General features: G+C 49.2%; 1 protein-coding gene across 4 annotated transcripts in view; it reads left to right on the top strand.

Annotated features, from left to right (window-relative positions):
- The first annotated feature begins 4404 nt into the window (after window positions 1-4404).
- PACS2 (phosphofurin acidic cluster sorting protein 2) overlaps window positions 4405-5249 on the top strand; it is a 28852-nt gene continuing 28007 nt past the window's right edge. For 2 of the 4 annotated variants that reach the window (XM_034993275.1, XM_034993279.1), the window contains exon 1: window positions 4405-4724. The gene's annotated coding sequence lies outside the window, so the exon portion shown is untranslated. The remainder of the gene's footprint in view (window positions 4725-5249) is intronic. The other 2 variants (XM_034993276.1, XM_034993274.1) reach the window with 1 other exon arrangement.

Here is a 5249-nt window from a genome sequence, read left to right as displayed (position 1 = left end):
CATCCCTCTTTGTGGTTTTTTTCTGTAAGCCCCACACTTCTAGGTTTCAGAAAACCAGAACACTGCTTCTCCAGGGTTAGGCATGGAAGTTGGCTTTCCACTCTTTTGAGCAGACACCATCCGAGAGGAACAAGAGAGCACGCAGTGTGGGGCCAGGGCCCCTCGGACAGGATACTGGGTTTCTGCCTGTCGAGGGGATTGTGTTTTATCCTGACAGTGTGTTTAAGATACGCTTGGCTTCCTTTTTTGTTACTGCTGAGTCTAGTACAATTGCAGGGTGTCTTACACAGTAACAGTCCCGGCTTAGTGATGAATCATCGTTTGTGGGGTTTTTTTAGTGTATTTGCTCATGATTTCCTTGAGGGCCAGGTATTATGCAATAAATCTTGTCCATAGCTATAATCTATACTCCAGCCCTCAGGCCTTTCTCTCAGAGCCAGTCTTGTATAAAAACAAATATCGTGTGTTCTGTCTGGCCCAGTCTCTGTATGCAAATGATTCTTTTTATGCTTTTAGTTGTTTGTACAAATAGCATCAACTTGACTGTGTCTTAGAATTAAAGAAAAGAAAAAGAGAAAACAAGGAAAGGAAAATCCAAATGGCTCGGAGGTGTTGGTCCCATCCTACGGGAGACACGACTGTGAAGAAGTAAGCGGGCCGGTGCTGGTTTAGATGGGCTCTCTGCAGCTGCAAGCTCACCTCTAGGAGGCTGCCGGAGCAGAGACCCTTCCCTTCCGACGGAGCCCGTGGCTCTGCTCGTGGCCTCGAGTTTTCCCTGTGACGAGGACACGTCAGCGTGGGGGTGCCACTGTGCTTCCCAGACAGAAGCCTCTCTGAGCCGTGGGCAGCAAATGCCGGACCGACCCCGGCCCCTGCCCAAACAGATTGTCTAGAAACAGGCATCGCAACGGCCCTGAGAGCGAGACCCCATCCCAAATGAGGGCTATGCAAGCATTCCTGGTAATTAGTTTATTAAAAGCAGGATCCAGACAACGCCTCCTGTTTGCAATTGGCCGATATATCCCTTAGGTCTTGTGGCTTTTTTAGCTTTTGAAAAATAACTTTAAAACTCACAGTAAAATTCAGCCTGCCCCCGTGTTTGCCTACAGCCCAGACTTGCCCGTTGCCCCCAACCAGGCTCAGAACAGTGGACGGACCCAGATCCAGCATCCCCACGCAGCCTCGGCTGTCAGCACTCCTGCACTGCTGATGCGTGCTCTCCAGAACGCCGCGTTAGTGGGCTAACGTGCAGGGCCCAGCCTTTTGGCCCTGGCTTCTCTTCCCGTGTGGGGGGCTGGTGCGGGCACCTGTGTGTGCATGCACGCGTGGGGAGTGTGTGTGCGTGCGCATGTGGGTGTGTCTGGTGTGCGTATTTGTGTGCATGTGTGTGTCTCTGCACACGTGCGTGTCCGTGTGTGCATGTCTGTGTCGATGCTTTGGCCCTCTTGTCCCCGAGCAGGCTTCCTGCTTTGCTTGAAGGGTGTCTCCAGGCTTGGGCAGCTGCACACGCAGCCACCGTGAGTGTCCACGTAGAGTCTGCGTGGACACACGCACGGAGCAGTGCTGGTCTGGGTGGCACATGTGTGACCACATCTAGTGCCCATCACCCGCCTCCTTGCCAGCACTGGGTGTCAGGCTTTTGGTGTTTGGTTTCGTTTTAGCCACGGCCATTGGTGTGAGGTGGTGACTCCTGACTCCTGGTGGTTTTCAGTTGCATCTTTTCATGTGCTAATTTACTGCCCATATGTCTTTTAGTGAAGTGTTTGCAAATCTTCTGCCTATTTTTAAAATGGGTTCTTTATTATCCTGTTGTTGAGTTTGGAGGGTTCTTTATTCTGGATTAAACCCTCTGTCGGATATGCAGTTTGCAAGTATTTTCTCCCAGCCTTAGCTACTCTGCCTTCTTTCACGAAATTTTGATGAAGTCCAGTTTACCCGACTTCCTGTTTCTGTTCCTGACCTCCCTGCCTTTGCCCCGGGAGCACCACACTGCCCTGAGTACTCAGCTCCACACGGATCTGGACGGCCCCCACCTTCCTTGGGTCTCCTTTTCAAAGTCCTTTCGATTATCCAATTCCTTTGCCATTCCATATAAACTTAAAAACCAGCTTATTGATACCTACAAAAACGTGCTGGGATTTCCGGGAACTAAACCTTAGATCTGGTCTGGGGAGTGCTAATGCCCATGCGGCGGCTCATCTCTCCACCCGCTCAACCCTTTGCTGGCTCCTTCCACTCACTTGCAGATCCTGCACTTACCTTGTTAAATTTAGATATTTTCTTTGTTTTGGAGTTACTATAAATGGAAGTTTTAAAAAACTGACTTTGGGATGCCTGGTGGCTCAGTCGGTTAAGCGCCTGCCTTCGGCTCAGGTCATGATCCCGGGGTCCGGGGATCGAGTCCCACATCAGGCTCCTTGCTCAGCAGGGAGTCTGCTTCTCCCTCTGCCTCTGCTGCTCCCCCTGCTTGTGCTTTGCCTCTGTGTCTGACAAATAAATAAATAAAATCTTAAAAAAAAAACCTGACTTCTAATCATTCATTGCTAGTGTGTACAAATGGGACCACTTTTTATGTCGAATTTGTATCAGATGATCTTGCAAGGCTCTTAGTTCTGGGGGCTTGCTTTCACATTTTTCCACATTCCTTGGGGTTTTCTGCATAAACTATTGTGTTGTCTGCAAAGAAGAGCTGCGTTTTTTCCTTTCCAGTCCTTGTGCCTTTTATCTCCTTTTCTTGCCTTATTGCACAGGGCAAGCCTTTGGTTCTGTGCCATGCTGCAGGGGTGTGAGGGTGCGGCTCAGCCTCCTGGTCTCGGTGGGGGGTTTCCATCCTGCCGCCAGCATGATGTTGGCCATTCAGGACGTTGTCTTCTGTCCCTGGTTCGCCAAGAGTTTTAATCACAAATGCAATTAAATTTTGTCAAGTTTTTAAAAATCATTTGAGGAGATTTTATGATTTTTCTAATTTAGCCTGTTGATGGGGTGAATTTCACTGACTGATTTCAAATGTTGACCAGCCTGGAACAAACCGCGCTTGGTCATGGTGTATTAGTCATTCCTTTTTATATATGATGAATTCAGTTTGCTGATATTTTATTGAAGATCTTTACATTTATATTCATAGAGGGATATTGGTCTGTAGTTTCCTTTTATGTACGTTTGGTGTTGGTATGGGTAATTCCTGACCTCATAAAATGATTTGAGAAGTGTTTCTCCCTTTTCTGTTTTCTGGAAGATATTATGTAGAATTAGTGTTGTTTCATCCTTTGATATCTGGGTGAATCCACCTGGAGCTTTCTTTTTCAGACGGTTTTAAACTATTCAATTTCTTTGATAGATTAGGCTGTTCAGATGATCTGTTCATCCTGGTGCTTCTGCGGTTGTGGTGCTTCTGGTGATTGTGGCTGGGGCATTGTTACATGTTGATACATATTGTTACATTGTATCCAACTCCCAGCCTGACCTGCCCCAGCTGTCTGCAGCTTCCCCCTCTGTGTGAACTGTGTGATCTTCCTTCTTTCATTCCTGATATGGCTCATTTTGTCCTCTCTTCTTTCTTTCTTTGTTGGGCTAGAGGTTTTATCAGTTTTATTGCTCTTCCCAAAGAACCAGTTTTGGGGTTTTTTAATACTTTATTTCGTATTTTCTTTCTCTGTTGATTTTCTGTCTTCCGTTTCATGGTTTCTGTTTTTGTCTTTGTTGCTCCCTTGCTCCACTCACTTTGGGTTCAGTTTGCTCCTTTCCTGGTGTCTTGAGGTGAAGCTCAGACTGTGCACTTGAGGCGAAGCTCAGACTGTGCACTTGAGGCCTTTCTTACTTTCTTGTATGAGTGCATCTCCCACGGGGCTCGAATCCACACAAAATATTTCTGGATCCTTGGAGTTTTCCTCCTGGGCCCGTGTGCTGCTTACTGTCCCGAGTGGTTGGTGTTTCTGGCCTTCTGTCTACTATTGATTTCTTTTTGTTTATTTGTTTTAAGTAGGTTCCACACCCAATGTGGGGTTCGAACTCATGACCCCGAGATCAAGAGTCACGTGCTGAGAGAGCCAGCCAGGCGCCCCTCTACCATTGATTTCTAGCTGAGTCTATTGTGGTCAGAGAACATACTTTACACGACTTCAGTTCTTTCTTTTTTTTAATATTTTATTTATTAGAGAGAGAAAGCACAAGCAGGGGGAGGGGCAGAGGCAGAGGGAGAAGCAGGCTCCCCGCTGAGCAGAAAGCCCGATGCGGGGCTCAATCCCAGGACCGTGGGATCATGACCTGAGCCTAAGGCAGACGCTTAACCGCCTGAGCCACCCACACGCCCCATGACTTGAGTTCTTTTAAGCATGCTGGTGCTCTTTTGTGGCCGGGACGTGGTTGGTCCCGGTGGATGCTAGCCCCTGGAACCCACGTCTTTCTCCATTTTCTTTCCTTCGCAGTTTGTTTCCTGCAGTCAGAGTGGCCTGATGGGCAGAGTGCGCTGGCCTTCCCTTGGGCTCCCGCATGTCAGCGGCTGTCAGGAACAACCCCATTTGCCCCCAGCCTGGAGCTGTCCTGCTGCCTGAGTCAGGGGCCCTGCTGCCAGGGGAAGCCCTCGTGTCTGTCTCCTGGCTCATCACCATCATCCTCCATGTGCCCTGAGGGCCGCACTGTGACAGGCTGGCCGTAGGCCCAGGATGGGAGTCGGAGCTTTGTGTCGGTCTTAGTTTATAAAGGTGACTGAGTGACGGTGCAGAGAGGTCAGTGCCATTGAGAGGAGAGTTTAATGTTCACCGTCCCCTAGAAACAGGAGGCACCGTACATGGGGCCACGGGGAAGCACCAGGGTCAGTCAGGAGGCAGAGGGACTGTGGGCGAGGCCCAGACCACAGCCTTTACTGGGGTTTCCGTGGGAAAGGTGCAGCGTGGCAGGGCAAATGGCTTAGGATTGGCTAGTTGGAGTCATTCCGGTGGACCTTGAGGCACAAGGTCCCAGGGGCTGCCCCTAGTTGTCTGCTTCCTGGGCCTGGGTGTGTAGGGCAGGGAGATATTAGGTTGGTGCTGAGGGTTGGATAAGGAGGGGTTCACAGTATGGGCTCTGGATCCAGGGAAGATTTAAACAGTTTTGGCTGTCAGTTGGCCCTATAATTAATGGATGTCAAATAGACAAATACAGAATCTAATAAAACACAAAACAGTAGGGTCTTCATTTCATGCCCAGAATGGCAATGGGGTCTCTGCTCCATGCCCAGGATGGTGGTGGGGTCTCCATATGAAGCCCAGGAT

This window comes from Mirounga leonina, unplaced genomic scaffold, assembly GCF_011800145.1.
Source record: "Mirounga leonina isolate KUSES-001 unplaced genomic scaffold, KU_Mleo_1.0 Mir_82, whole genome shotgun sequence".
NCBI lineage: Eukaryota > Metazoa > Chordata > Mammalia > Carnivora > Phocidae > Mirounga > Mirounga leonina.
Note: the sequence above shows the minus strand (reverse complement) of the source record. Positions and strands in the feature narration are given on the sequence as shown.